Raw genomic sequence first — 16,580 nt, 5'->3', positions numbered from 1 at the left:
ATATTATGCTTTTCTGCTAGATGATCATATTGCTGCTACAGTTGTGAAAGTGTTGCCCACATTTATGGGAATATTTGCGCTGTCACGAAGACTGTCACAGTAGTTTTTCCCCTATGGTGCGCTGTTATTTTTGGAATCAGGGTTTTTTTAATGCAGTTTGATGGGAGCATCTCTCCGTACAGGCATATAATGGCACAGTTGTTCTGCGCACTGAAAATCTTTGCAAGTCAGGGCACTGCTCCCTGTCCTTTTGTGTAAGATGTCATTTCTGCAGCAATGTGCAGCACCCTCATTAATCGGTCATTATTAAGTTACCTTATTAGTTTCATTAATTGCAGACTCACAAGTCTTTCTGTTTAGACTTTGTCTTGGTGACATTAATTAAAATGTACAGTTTAATGCGTTTTGCACGATTATGATAAATGCACGTGTGAGACTAGAGCGACCTGCGGACTTGTTAACGGAACATTTTAGTGTGAAACGGTTAAATGTGCCAAAGCATTACGTGAGTGGGCTTTCTGAAAATAATACAGGCCTAGTTCGTGCACAAGTCTTTCTGTATTCTACTCTACACGTAAATTCAGTCTCGGCTCTGTTGTGGCGTCTGTGTGGCAGCCCGCGTGTCCGCTTGCTTATCCTCGCACGGCTTCATACTCAGCCTTCATTCTTCTGGCAGTTTCCTAAAACAAGAATAGCGAACTGTCCTGTTCATGCTACTGATGCAAAAAATCAAATTCCCGCAAGGCTAAAAAAGGGCAAAAGAAGAGGGATGGGAGTGCATGACTCGGTGTGACAGAGTGATAATTGGCTGTCAGCTCACCTGGATTTGACGAAGCTCTAATTAGGCTGGATGGAAAACAGAGACCGAGCGAGGCGGGTGGAGTGAAGGAGTGCAACAGATGGAGGGAAAAGGGGTGAGGACGGGGATGCTGGATAGCAGGTGGAGTCACAGAAGCAAGATGCAGAGAGAGAAGACGTGGAGGGAGTGTATTCTTTGTATGTGTGTTGCTCATAAATGCATCAGCTGAAAGCCAGCACTGTGGGTCTGCGTGTTTGTGTGTTGCTCCTCTCACCCTAGTGAAAGCAGCAGGAGGCTTGGCCCTGAATGCTGAATGCTTCACTGCTACACACACATGCATATACACACGCACACGCCGGTGGCATTTATAGGATTTCTTAAATTAGGTGGCACAAGGGGGCCGAAGAACATCAGATTAGAAATGATTACAGTGTAGAAAATTGGTTTAGAAAACACCGAGCATCATTTTCAGGCTAACACGCAGCTCTGTGCTCTTGTACAGATGCATTACATGAAAAGTGACATTGCCCAAAAGTTTAAATGTTGTTTCGCAAAACAAGAAATTAGACTCTACATGAGTAAATGTCATGCAGGTTTTTCTCCTGACATATCCTGACAAATAATAACCATCTAAAGCTGTTTCTGCATCAGACACCAATTAAAACATTCCCTCCATTCTATCAGTCACATTTTCACATGTGAACTTTTCTATCGCCATTTGTGAAAGAGGTGAATGGATTTTTCTTCTTTTTTTTGCGGCTACTTCTCAGAAGCTGTAGCTTTGAATGATTCCAGGACCTTGCTGTCAACTGTCACATGGCTGTTCCCTCAAAAAAGGTCATATGAAAGCTATTCACAGCACTGCAGGTTTTCAGTTTGCACTCTTCAGAATTGCTAATAATTACTCACTTAAACCACCTGGACCTCAAAAACTGGGTTTAAAAGGCTAAAAGTTTGCACATTGCACTTTGTCTGGCAACGAAGGCAGAAACAGCGTCACACTTCTTTGTGTTTATAGCTTGGCACAAACCAAGAAGGGCTTCAGCCGATTAAGTTCAGGTCTGGAACCAGAATTAGCTGTTCCATCAACCACATGAGCAACGTTACAAATAAACCAACATAAATCCAGCTGGATGCAGCACACACACACACACACACACACACACACACACACACACACACACACACATACACACACACACACACACACACACACACACAGACAAGTATGTCATATTTGAATCATACACATCTTTTTCATTAAGTTATTCACCAAAAATGTCGAATGTGATATTCTGCTGTGGAAAAACTAACTGCAGCATCATCTCCCTTTAATAAAAATGATTACTTAAGTGAATCATTTCTGAACAGCTGACGTCATCTTGTTGAAACTTTTGGGCAGTCTTGATGCTTTTCAGTTTGAGGCTTCACTCTGGTGTACTTAACAGAGTTGCTAAAAAGTTTTTCTTGTAGTTAACTAAAACTAACAAAACTTTTTAGGTGATTAAACAAGAAAACAAAACAAAAGAAAAATATGAAAAAAACCTGAAAACTAACTGAAATGTTACATTTATAAAACTCCCTGAAATAAAATAATAAATAGACATTACATTGCTTTAGATTTAGTTTTTGTAAATTTGGTCTAATTTGTCAAGACAGCCAGTCTGAGGAAGCTTCCCCTGACGAGCAAATCAAAACTAACAGCGAAAACTATTCAAAGACGAAACTAAAGCTGAACATTTTAAAATAATTAAATCTAAGCTCTGGAAAACTGCCCACTCTGGAAACGAGCTAAAACAAATCTAAATTACAAAGAAAAACCCTGAAGTCTATCAAACTTTGCTGTGGCCTTCATCAAACATGCCTGCTGTCAGGTCAGGAAACTCTTTGATTCCTCTGTCCAGAGCACATTATTCTGAAAGGCCTGGTCTTTGTATGTTCATGAGTTTTGGAAGCACCTCTGTTCTCTTTGGACCTCAAAGGATTTTTCCCTGAAATTCCATGAAAGTCAAATGTATGCAGTGCTTTTCTCATAGTAGATGTATCTTCTTTGGCAGCTTCAGAGTCGCCTACAAAGGATGTGAAGACATTTTCGAGATCTTGGTGATTTCTTTTTGCATCAGTTTATCTGGTCACGGGCAGAACCTTGTGGAACAAAGTGAGAGCTGCTTCAGATGTACTTGAAGATTATTTCTTTCAGTGAATTTATTTTACAATTTTAGGAGAGCCCTTTGGAGTGCCAAAGATAGCCAAGTGGTCAACTGTTTAAATACAGTGGGGCAAAAAAGTATTTAGTCAGGCACCGATTGTGCAAGTTCCCCCACCTAAAATGATGACAGAGGTCAGTAATTTGCACCAGAGGTACACTTCAACTGTGAGAGACAGAATGTGAAAAAAAAATCCATGAATCCACATGGTAGGATTTGTAAAGAATTTATTGGTAAATCAGGGTGGAAAATAAGTATTTGGTCAATAACAAAAATACAACTCAATACTTTGTAACATAACCTTTGTTGGCAATAACAGAGGTCAAACGTTTACTATAGGTCTTTACCAGGTTTGCACACACAGTAGCTGGTATTTTGGCCCATTCCTCCATGCAGATCTTCTCGAGAGCAGTGATGTTTTGGGGCTGTCGCCGAGCAACACGGACTTTCAACTCCCGCCACAGATTTTCTATGGGGTTGAGGTCTGGAGACTGGCTAGGCCACTCCAGGACTTTCAAATGCTTCTTACGGAGCCACTCCTTTGTTGCCCGGGCGGTGTGTTTTGGATCATTGTCATGTTGGAAGACCCAGCCTCGCTTCATCTTCAAAGTTCTCACTGATGGAAGGAGGTTCTGGCTCAAAATCTCACGATACATGGCCCCATTCATTCTGTCCTTAACACGGATCAGTCGTCCTGTCCCCTTGGCAGAAAAACAGCCCCATAGCATGATGTTTCCACCCCCATGCTTCACAGTAGGTATGGTGTTCTTGGGATGCAACTCAGTATTCTTCTTCCTCCAAACACGACGAGTTGAGTTTATACCAAAAAGTTCTACTTTGGTTTCATCTGACCACATGACATTCTCCCAATCCTCTGCTGTATCATCCATGTGCTCTCTGGCAAACTTCAGACGGGCCTGGACATGCACTGGCTTCAGCAGCGGAACACGTCTGGCACTGCGGGATTTGATTCCCTGCCGTTGTAGTGTGTTACTGATGGTGACCTTTGTTACTTTGGTCCCAGCTCTCTGCAGGTCATTCACCAGGTCCCCCCGTGTGGTTCTGGGATCTTTGCTCACCGTTCTCATGATCATTTTGACCCCACGGGATGAGATCTTGCGTGGAGCCCCAGATCGAGGGAGATTATCAGTGGTCTTGTATGTCTTCCATTTTCTGATGATTGCTCCCACAGTTGATTTTTTCACACCAAGCTGCTTGCCTATTGTAGATTCACTCTTCCCAGTCTGGTGCAGGTCTACAATACTTTTCCTGGTGTCCTTCGAAAGCTCTTTGGTCTTGGCCATGGCGGAGTTTGGAGTCTGACTGTTTGAGGCTGTGGACAGGTGTCTTTTATACAGATGATGAGTTCAAACATGTGCCATTCATACAGGTAATGAGTGGGGGACAGAAAAGCGTCTTACAGAAGACGTTACAGGTCTGTGAGAGCCAGAGATTTTCCTTGTTTGAGGTGACCAAATACTTATTTTCCACCCTAATTTACGAATAAATTCTTTACAAATCCTACCATGTGAATTCATGGATTTTTTTTTCACATTCTGTCTCTCACAGTTGAAGTGTACCTCTGGTGCAAATTACTGACCTCTGTCATCATTTTAAGTGGGGGAACTTGCACAGTCGGTGGCTGACTAAATACTTTTTTGCCCCACTGTAAATTAACTCCCTGATGAATTTCTAATGACTGGTACCTGATAGGAGTTCAAAGTCGTTATAAGCGTTTTTTTAACTGTGTCATTTATTGGATCATAATAGCTTTAGCTGTAGGTACTGTTTCACAGACGGTCGAGTGCTTGTTCAAATATGTATGAAAGAGGCAACATTTTCAATTAAAACATGTTTTTTTGTCTTCGACCTTTAAATCCAACTCAAAGCTTTTTTCTGAATGAGATCTTCTACTGGTGGCAAAGGATGTTAGAAGCAGAGTTTATAATAGAAAAGGCAGCAGCATGGCCTATGTTAATGGCTTTGTGGCTCTCTAACTGTGTCATGTCACTTCCTCTTCAGTCATAATTACTAAGACCATTAAAGATTAGGCCTAAATAACTCTTAATGCTAATTCATGACATGGTTTAGTAGAACTCTACATGAAAAAAAAAATATATATACAGTTGAAAAGTGACATAAAAAGCCTTCAATGGAACATTAATTTACTTATGTAAAATAAATAATGTCAAATCACACTTTTTGAAAATAAGATTGATTGAAAACCAGGTGTTTTTATTAGATGGGATTAAATAACTTCACATATCTGAGCAAGAAGCTGGGATTCTTTGTCTTGATCACAGCTCCATCCGAAGCTGCTGGTATTACAGCTGAATGTAGGCTGGCTCGCCTCCATTTCTGCTCACACTCAGCCATCCTCTGCACATTGATAAATTGTGTGTAATTTCAGGGATGAACAAGCATGAAAACATATGGGTGGAAAGGGCTGCTATGTTTTGGCGTTCTGTATACACAGCTATTTTATCCAGGTTAGAGAGACAAGAGGACTAACCAGGGCCGTGCTCAAATAGTTCTTTACAGTGACTTTAAAACTCTATTTTTAATGAATTTTAAACACTTTTTAAACAAATTCTATTCATCTATCTATCTGTGATATTCAACATGACAGCTGCTATCATGAAACCTACCAGATGAAATAATCTATTAACTAATTAATTGTTAGAGATTAAAGTTTGATAATTAAAAAATCAATCATCAAAAAACAATTATCTTTCTCCAAAATACAAAACATTTACACACACACACACACACACACACACACACACACACACACACACACACACACACACACACACACACACACACACACACACACACACACAAAGTCTTTTTAAACTGTCTGCCGATATAGGTGCCCAAGTTCAGTGCCCTCTAGTGGCCTTGTGAATAAGTGCATATAAAATTGTCACTTCCATGAACTTGGTAGAAACACTGGAAACATCCCTATCTATGGTAGGTGACAGTGACATTGGTTGGGCACAACCATGCAGTTATTTAGCTGAAGGGCTTTTTTTCATTTCATATGACACAATTAAATCAAAGTATAATGAGAAAATGTTCATTGCTGCAACTTAAATTGTTTATTTTGTAGATACTACAGGCTAATGTGTCCTGGGTCCAAAGTAATGGATCTCAGTCTCTTCTGACCTCTCTTTCTCATTGGCTGCTGACTGGTCTTGCACTTCTTGGAGGAAAGATATATTTTCTGAAAACTTGTCGTATTGCACGATCTGATAGCCCCTTGTTGGTGTTGTTCCTTTATCGTCATAAATGAACCAATGACGTTGTCTTAGTATTCAGTTAGCCAAGATTAGCCAAGAAGTTAGCTATTGCTATTAAAACCTACATTTGGCTAACAGAAAAACTGACTTGATATTATATTGATTAAATTAATCAAGAAAATAAATGCAATATTTACACTTTGTTCTAGGAGAGTTTTTTAAAAAAGGGCTTTTTTTTTCTTTTATCCTCACTTTGCAAAGCTGTGACATCATTGGTCAGTTGCAATGTTGGTGAACCAGTATTACTATAATAATGCAAGAACCACCCCAACACGTGTTCATCAGTGAAATCTGGGTTTACTTTTACTGTAAGAGTGTTTTTCAACTTGGGATTGAGCCATTGCCCACTTACTATGCTAAGCTAGTCTGAGCACATCCTGCCTCCACCTGCAGCTCTCATTGACCTGAAACTGACCCAGAGAGTCTCCTACAGTCTGCTGCCTGGTATGGATTGATGCCTCTGCTTCTCAGCATCAGTCCCATAAACCTAAATGTTTAAAATGTACAAATACATCACTCTTTTTAACTTAATTGTTTTTATTTTTAATTAAAAAACCAAACAAAATTAAGGCAATTTGATTAAATCTGAGATGACAAACAGGCCAAGCAGATGGAGAATCTTACTTGCTCTCCTTGTTGACAGTTTCTTGAAAAATCTCCAAGAACACATCTCCCACTCTGCTGCCTCATTACCATACTGTGTCATAGACCAAAGCAGGAGATTGTACTGTCTTAAAACAGTGCCTCGTGTGGGTCTTAAAACCTGCTGTGTGAAATCATGAAAGACGTTTTCACTCCTGGGACCACTATCTGGGCCCGAACCCAAAAGATTCCTGTACATCCTTCCCTCAGCAGAAACACCGGTTTTTCCTTCTTTCCTCCTGTGAACATGAAAGAGAACAGATGCTTGGCTCTGTTTTTATTTGTCTGGAGTCACAGTTGCTTTAAGAATGAGATCAGATTACAGCAGGTTGCGTTTCCTGCTGCAGCACCTTCAAAGATAAACATGTTTCTTAATCATAAGCTTTGTAACAACACAGACGGCTGCTCCCTGCTATCATCCCATCTCATCTGTCTGTAGTATACACCAGTTGTTTATGGGTGTTTTCTGCCAAACTACAGCTGAGGCAGAGAAATGTGATGAATGCAGTTTGTTTGCCTGTTTGTCAGCACAAGAACAACCAAGCTGAAATTCATCAGCTGTGGTGGGGAGGCAAAAAACCCACCCACATCTCGGTGTGGATCACGATGATTTTCTCTAAAACTGCAAAGTAGGGCATTGGCAGTGTCCTTCTAGTGAGGTACTGTACAGGGAAAAGCTCTTTTTTATTTATTACCTTTAATTTCAAAGGAAACGTGTGTTTAATGTAAAACACAATGTTATTGTTGGTGCTAATTTTAATGTGAAAACGGCAGAATATTCAATATTAAAAACAGTTAGAGGTGCCACAGCTCTAAAAACTTAATCTGCGAACTAATTTTAAGGTCTTGTGTCTGGGTTCAGTTTTAACGTGCTGAGAGTCCTGAAAGTAGTCATTTTGTGGTAAACACGCTGCGTCTCTGCAGAGAAGAAAACTGATAAGATAGCAACAGGCTGTTTGGCTTCCTGTGGACATGATTGGATGCGAGTTCAGCTTGTCTCCTGTGTGCTGTGGCATTGTTCCTGTGCTGATTGACCCATCTACTGCACAGTCCAGTTTGTCTCCTTTCATTCCCACAATAGAACTGCAGTACAATAGCCAGGTTTTTCATTCAGACTCTATTATTTTCTGTTCAGCTAAAGAGTGGCTGCAGTTGTTGTTGTTTTATTTCAGCTCAGACTGGGAGCAAGATCCTATCAGCACTGACAGCCCTGTGATTTGCCCACTGTGACACAGGATATTTTCTGGTATCAAAAATGACCTCTGCTACGGGTATTTGGCTTGTGTGGGTTTTGTGCACGCTGCAGACGCTGTATTCGTCATCGAAGGAACAACCCGCAGAGAGAGTGTTCACAAATCGAGAGCCATGTGACTTAAACGCACACTCAGATCACCTGCCATACATCCTGGTGACATCAGGTGGTACTTGTATCATTAACGCAAAAACTCATGCACAGAAATTACGGATGGGTCACAAATGTGAAAATGATTTAGTAAGGTGCTGGGCCACCATGCGCCTCCAGGGGAGTTTTAGTGCTCCTGTAGTTTTCAGGTTTCTCAGCTTTGCTGGAGGGATGCAGCTTCAGTGTGCTCAGGATTACTTCTTTGCTTTTTGCAGACGTTGTGGTGCTTCTTTTTTCATCATGCAGCCTGACTTCCAGCCTGTGCCTGTGTGGCAGGCATCTATGAGGATTAGCACTTCTAAATCAGATGCCAAAGGGTGGAGCACCCACTCCAGGGTTGGAGATTACTTGTTGCCAGAAGAGTGTAGGGTAGTGACCCAAAGAATAAGAAGGATAAGACTTCTTCTGTCGGGTGTCTAGGCCCATCCTTAAAAATTGGGTAAACAAATTACCAATAGCTAACCATTTAATCATCAGGAGATTTATCACTCCAATAATTATCACTCTTTCAGTGTGCACGGGCAGTAGTAATGGCACTTCATCTGAAAAAGCTCTGCTATGACCTGCCATGGGTACCCCTCTGTCCTCCTCCTGTGCACATGCTGGTCTTCAAGTTGTGCTGTATCTGCTCTGTCTGTCGGTTATGGCTCCATCACATGCCCGTGCTGCTGTCAGAATGATAAGCTGCTCTTTACTGCAGTGCATCAATTAATAAAGCTTCAGAGGCTGATAGCTGAGCTGCGGGATAATGCCACATATTCTTGGAAGATATTTGAAATTATGGAAAGGAATATAATGTGAAATTTAGAGTACAGTGGGGTAAAAAAGTATTTAGTCAGCCACCGATTGTGCAAGTTCCCCCTCCTAAAATGATGACAGAGGTCAGTAATTTGCACCAGAGGTACACTTCAACTGTGAGAGACAGAATGTGAAAAAAAAATCCATGAATCCACATGGTAGGATTTGTAAAGAATTTATTGGTAAATCAGGGTGGAAAATAAGTATTTGGTCAATAACAAAAATACAACTCAATACTTTGTAACATAACCTTTGTTGGCAATAACAGAGGTCAAACGTTTACTATAGGTCTTCACCAGGTTTGCACACACAGTAGCTGGTATTTTGGCCCATTCCTCCATGCAGATCTTCTCGAGAGCAGTGATGTTTTGGGGCTGTCGCCGAGCAACACGGACTTTCAACTCCCGCCACAGATTTTCTATGGGGTTGAGGTCTGGAGACTGGCTAGGCCACTCCAGGACTTTCAAATGCTTCTTACAGAGCCACTCCTTTGTTGCCCGGGCGGTGTGTTTTGGATCATTGTCATGTTGGAAGACCCAGCCTCGTTTCATCTTCAAAGTTCTCACTGATGGAAGGAGGTTTTGGCTCAAAATCTCACGATACATGGCCCCATTCATTCTGTCCTTAACACGGATCAGTCGTCCTGTCCCCTTGGCAGAAAAACAGCCCCATAGCATGATGTTTCCACCCCCATGCTTCACAGTAGGTATGGTGTTCTTGGGATGCAACTCAGTATTCTTCTTCCTCCAAACACGACGAGTTGAGTTTATACCAAAAAGTTCTACTTTGGTTTCATCTGACCACATGACATTCTCCCAATCCTCTGCTGTATCATCCATGTGCTCTCTGGCAAACTTCAGACGGGCCTGGACATGCACTGGCTTCAGCAGCGGAACACGTCTGGCACTGCGGGATTTGATTCCCTGCCGTTGTAGTGTGTTACTGATGGTGACCTTTGTTACTTTGGTCCCAGCTCTCTGCAGGTCATTCACCAGGTCCCCCCGTGTGGTTCTGGGATCTTTGCTCACCGTTCTCATGATCATTTTGACCCCACGGGATGAGATCTTGCGTGGAGCCCCAGATCGAGGGAGATTATCAGTGGTCTTGTATGTCTTCCATTTTCTGATGATTGCTCCCACAGTTGATTTTTTCACACCAAGCTGCTTGCCTATTGTAGATTCACTCTTGCCAGTCTGGTGCAGGTCTACAATACTTTTCCTGGTGTCCTTCGAAAGCTCTTTGGTCTTGGCCATGGCGGAGTTTGGAGTCTGACTGTTTGAGGCTGTGGACAGGTGTCTTTTATACAGATGATGAGTTCAAACAGGTGCCATTCATACAGGTAACAAGTGGGGGACAGAAAAGCTTCTTACAGAAGACGTTACAGGTCTGTGAGAGCCAGAGATTTTCCTTGTTTGAGGTGACCAAATACTTATTTTCCACCCTAATTTACGAATAAATTCTCTACAAATCCTACCATGTGGATTCATGGATTTTTTTTTCACATTCTGTCTCTCACAGTTGAAGTGTACCTCTGGTGCAAATTACTGACCTCTGTCATCATTTTAGGTGGGGGAACTTGCACAATCGGTGGCTGACTAAATACTTTTTTGCCCCACTGTAGATACAAGCATTAAAACCATCACCTCAGTGCCTTTCTCCTTAGTGAAGCCCTTCTACTCTCCTCCAAACTGCTGGATGTTATGGATGAATAGGTTCTAGTGTTGGAACTGTGACCTGGATGTGCCCCTAGATGCTGTCTGAATGTAAAACTCATCATCAGCTCAAGGCTATCACTGGATCAAAGTAACACAGTCTTTAGAGTAATTATTTACCCCACAGTTGCATTTGGAGGATAATACCTTCATGCCTTCAATAATCACGAGGCAGCTGAACTGTTTTAAATCCAAACTCATTTCAAATTTGAAAATATTTTGATTTATATCAAATCATTGGCTGCTTGTGAGTTTGGGTGATTGGTTAAACTCAGTGGAAAAACTCTACTATATTGCACAAATGTAGTTAAGGCTACATTTAGTGTGTTCTTATAGAAAATATGATGAAAGTAGTGGCAAGTAAAAATGAAAACGAGGGTCTGTGTATAATAATTCCTAAATAGTTCCTATCATACTTTGGTTTAACCCCTGAATCTGGCATCTTCTGTGTTGCTCCCTCTCAATGGCTCAACTGGCATCGTAGCATTGGATCAATCCCATATCATTGATTCTTGTCCATGTCTGGTTCCAGTGGCCCCCGTCTCATCAGTTTGACCTGTTTCCTCAATACCTGTTGGGCCGTGTTAAGTCAGTCCAGATTAGTATGGCTTCAGGTGTGCATCTCTTGCTCTTGCTTAGAAGAATGAAAGTCTACAGCCATGTGTAAAACACAATGGGAGAGCAGCTCGTGGTGTTGGAGATGAATGCAGAAAACCACTGTCAAATATCTGAGTTTTTCAAAATGACAATGACCCAAACACACTGTCAGTGCAGGAGCCACCACGACCACCACGGTGGGACACTATCAGTCATGCCTGGGCCTAAGCTCATTAGAAGTATACTTATATACTGTTTTCCATTTCCATGAATAATTAATACAAAGAAATGAGGTATGACTCGAGACTCTCTGAAGCTCCATTGTTACTCTTTAATCCTTTTAGTACAGTTTCCTTCAGGATCCTGCAGACAATTTCTTTGCTTGAGAAATGAACCACGTCAAATATTGAACGCTTTTACTGCTTTGGTGTATTTGGGGTCATTGTTCGTGACATTGTAGTGACCAGAGAGGGGGCGAAATCTCAGGGTAGAGCTATCCACCTTACAAAATGCCAACTGTGTGACATACACACAAAAGACACAACAACTTTCAGCATAGAGAGAAAGAAGGTCGACCGGGCAGGTAAGAGTTTGAAAGAATTTACTTTTCTTTCTTTTTAATAGTTAATTTTACTGCATATTTTACAAAAACATCCAGCTGGTTCTGAAGTAAATGAATTATCTGGAGGATCGTGAAAGAAGCTAATAAAGGATTTAAAGCTAACAGGAGCTTCAGTACTAATCTTCACCATGGTAACAGGTAAATAACTGTCTATTTAATGTGAAGCAGGATGCAATCATTTACAACAGCAAAAGGTTAAACTAAGTAAAACTGACTCATATTTTAAGCACTTTTCACTTTCTGGAAGTTTTCCTCAGCTTATCGTCTTTATCGGAGCTTATCGGAGTTCCCAAAAATGTCCCGGAGATGCAGTACACCTCTTCAATCTGTTTTCTGGCTGTGACCAGCAGACACCTGAAGGTGAATAAATGTCCCCAACAGCCTCTAAGTACTACAAAACAGGGCCGTACACTGTGGACCGTCAGTTGTTTATATATGATATGATATCTAATATGAAAATGAGCAGTTGTGCTTTCCATTAAAATGAGTACGACTGTTGTTATTATTTCGTTTCTTATTTTGTCTGGGCACAGTCCCACATAGCAGACACAGTATTTTGTAATGAATGTCACAACAGCCTGCCAGTTATTTGCACCAGGCCATGTGGTTGCATCCTCGAGTCGTTCCAAACCCCGGCTCGAGTCCAGCCGCCACGCAGACCTGCTGCTGAAGCTCTGAGCTCGAGCTCTGCAGGAAAACAAATGCTTCTGACAAGCAAACATGGCCACCAGCAGCTAGCAGAGAGTCAAAGCTTTGCCCAGTAAAAACACAAGAGGGAGATTAATTTACATGAATGGACCATGAATTATTTACATTGTTCCTATTTTTGCTGTAACACCGTGAGGCCTTGATATCGGAATTAAATTTTTATTGCACAATAAAAGTGAGATTTTTCTGTTTCTAGTTAATATTCCGTTAATAATAAATGACTTGGGTTTATCTGACATGGGATTTGTTCAAGTTCAAGTTCAACTTTATTGTCACTTCAACCATATACAGTTTAAAAATACACAGTGAGGCGAAACAACGTTCCTCCAGGAACCAAGGTGCTACAAGACAAGTTAGTGCAAAAAAAATAATAATATATAATATATCTAGTAATAATATTGTGCAAAAGAGCAATTTGTGAAGCTTATAGGGATTTTTCTTCCAAGTGATTTGTCTTTCAGCATTAACTCGGACATTTCATGGCAACTAAATGAAAAATGATTAAAAAGTGGATTCTCCCAACATTTTTTACTTTCGGTTTTTATTGTTTTGGTAGTTGCTTGTGATTCCAAATCAAATGTGGAAGCCAGGCAGGTCCTTATGATGCAGCCAGCTGTCAGAGAGTGTAACATAAGAAGTGTTTTTAGGGAGTTTAACATTCCCTTTGCATTCCTAAATTAAATCCAATTTTCATATATATGATATTGTTTCAGACCTTAAGCCTTAGATTTGAGCACATTTTTAATTAAATGAAAATGACTCTGCATTGATAGCTTTACAAATAAAATGAAATATAAATTAAATATCTGCAAAGTGTCAAATAAGGAAACAGTGGTAAGAACAAACCTTCACACAGTTTTTCTCTGGTTGCTGTCAGTTGAAATTGATTCCCTTACATGGTTTGAGGAAAGCCATTTACGCTCTGACTGATTTGGATGCTCTTTTCAAATATTCGACTGAAACGTTGTCTTTACAGCACGAGACACTCGCAGACAGACCTAAAGGTTCTCTTTTGGACACCCACAGGCCATTTGTTTGTTCCCCAGAGGAATATTCACGAAGCGTTTTCAGTGAAGTTAATGGTGTAAGACACAGTTGTTCCATCTATAAATGGCTCAAAGGAGTCAGAAGCAAAATCTATGAATAACACATGATTAAGATGTTTTTCTTATACTGATAATTACATCGAATGGCTTATGACTGCTGGTTATGATGAAGACAAAGGAAATAGGCTGGGGAAGTGATTTTATGTTGATGTCATGTAGCTGAAGCTTGTGTTCAATATGCCAAATATTATTTTTAGCAAAAAAGACAAAGTGCTGTAAGTAACTTAACATTAACTGGAAGTAGGAGGAGCTAAATGAAGGCAATTGCAGCTCTTTTTATAATGTGGGCCAAACTACAATAAGACATTACCTGCTGCACAGCTGTAACTGCACAGTTTATTGAGATTAATAAATACTTTGTCTTAAAGACCTCTGCTTTCATCATCAAGCTCGTCAAACTATCAATTTAATGACACAGGTTTAAGCAGCAGTCGTGTTTAGTCCTCTCTACTACTTTTTTTAATCCAAGTCGGTTTTCACAGAATAAACATGGTCTATAATTACCGCTCTGTGGCTGAACTGCAGCTTGTCAGCTTCTTCTGTGATCAGGGTCATGGCCACTGGTTTGCTTTACAAACAGCTGGTGTGCTGCCCAGCAGGGGAGCGGCTGATATTTCCATCTTTCACGTGACTTTCACTTGTTGTCTGAGGGCTTTTAAAGTCCTCGTAGGCCCAGGATTCAGTGTTAGCTGATAACCAGCAGCATTTCAGAGCTCTTTTAATGCACTAAATACATCAAATGAATGGGAGAGAAGTCTAATAACACAGCTAGAGGTTTTGTCTTCATCCACAATCACTTTTTCACGTCTCTCTCCTCTTTTTATGGATGGGAAAGCTGTCAGACTAATATCCCTTCCTGTGATGAAAGTTTGGGAGTACCTCCGTTTTTAATCAATGGTGGTACTCCAACGTAACTGTGTTCTTGGCCTTAATTTGTATTAAACACTTTTTAAAGACTGAGAATGATTAATGTGTTTTTAACAGTGTGTGCAGCTAGTACAGACCATCGCTAATATGTATACATAAATATAAAGCCCAGAAGTTGAAGTCGTGACGGTTCCTCTTAAGGGGAGTCAAAAAACATGAAATACACTGCACTGCAACTTGTAGTATATCATGCTGCACTATAATGACTTCAGTGCTTGAGCAGTGGTCTTATTAGCTGCATTAGATGCTTCATTTTGCCTCATGAACAATATTTCATGGAAAGCATTACCCAGTCACTCACTGGGACACAATCCATCCTCAGTGACTGGTTATGTAATAAGGATTGATATTTATGGCTATGTAGTGCAGAGCCAGTGGCAGCAGTATGAATGCTATAAAAGGCAAGTGTATAGAGTGTCTTTTATGGGGTTTTTACGGTGCTTCCTCCTAACGGCACACAGAGATGGGCGCTGAAGTGGGCAGTTATGAAGGAGGTGCTGATATTGCTTCTAGATTGGGACTGTAGTGACTGTGTGTGTTTAATAAAGATGTTCACCCAATGCTAAAAAAGAAGCCGCACGCGTGCAGTTTGCTTTCTGGAAATATAATCCAATAGGTTTCACTTCACAGTTGTATTCGTTTCTGGAGAAACGCTGCCTGAAATTCATCTGGTAATCACTCGAATAACTTCAAACAAGAAACACTGCAACTTACTGAGCGCGTCTTAAGATGACGAATTTCTTTGATGTCCAGAAAGTGTGTTTCATTTGATGCAGGCATTAAAAGGGTTTGACTGGTCTGTGCTTTATTAAAGCCACAGAAAGAGCAGCGAGAGAACTGTTTGTTTGGATTTCACGTCTGACTCAGAGTCTTAACTGTCACATAACAAATGCAAAGAGATTCTTCAGTATTGTAGCGAACACATTTATTCTCATTTATTACAATCACTTTACATCGCTCCTCCACGGCCAACCAGTTTCTCCAAACGTCCAACGACAACTAGACTAGATTAGACTTCGGCTGTGTAACTCTCTCTCTGTGCAGAGAAGAGAGTGCAGGGGTGGATGTGAGAGGACCGGAGAGGAGGGGGACCCCCTATCGATGTGGCCAAACCATCTACCCTGACAAAAAGCCTGATTTCATTTGTAAGGCATCAAAAAGTGACTTTTTGCCAAAGCCACTGGCATCGCAATAATGCACACAAGGTGTCCTTTGGCTATGACTCACCGTGTTCTGGAAACAACATAGTGAGAGACAATCATCTTCACATATGGAGGTCTTTGGGTGTTCTCGGGCCACACAGCTAAGTTGTGAATAAAAGCACGGCTGAGGTCGATTTTGAAACACGTGCCACTTTATGCCATCATGCTCTCCTGCATGTGGGCCGTACACACAGATCTTACCTTGCAGTAAGTGACTAAATATGAAATAAAAATCATCTAAAATAGTTTTTAAACTCAAGTGTTTGTAGTTGTGGCCTAATAAGATCAGTTGGGGCTCACGTGGGGTAAAGTTGTGGGACTGGGTGAATTTTAACCCCCAGCTGTAATATTAGTAGTTTTTAATTCTTCAGTAAAGAAGGAGGTCACAGTAATTACACTTATAGGCAATGAAACATTATCCTTTAGCTTTCAGTATCTGCAGCTACGCCAGCGGACGCCTTATGCGTGTTTCGGCGATGGAAGTGTGATAAGCTCGAGATAAATGGCAACAAAACTGTTTTTCCAGACATCAATGAGCAAAACTCCTTTAATAGAA

At 40.9% G+C, this 16,580-nt stretch overlaps 1 protein-coding gene across 15 annotated transcripts in view; it reads left to right on the top strand.

Annotated features, from left to right (window-relative positions):
- ptprfa (protein tyrosine phosphatase receptor type Fa) overlaps nt 1–16,580 on the top strand; it is a 358,380-nt gene that overhangs the window by 806 nt on the left and 340,994 nt on the right. The gene's annotated exons all lie outside the window — the stretch shown is intronic.

Source organism: Maylandia zebra, linkage group LG15 (assembly GCF_041146795.1).
Source record: "Maylandia zebra isolate NMK-2024a linkage group LG15, Mzebra_GT3a, whole genome shotgun sequence".
Taxonomy (NCBI): Eukaryota; Metazoa; Chordata; class Actinopteri; order Cichliformes; family Cichlidae; genus Maylandia; species Maylandia zebra.
This window is presented reverse-complemented; position numbering and strand designations above follow the sequence as displayed.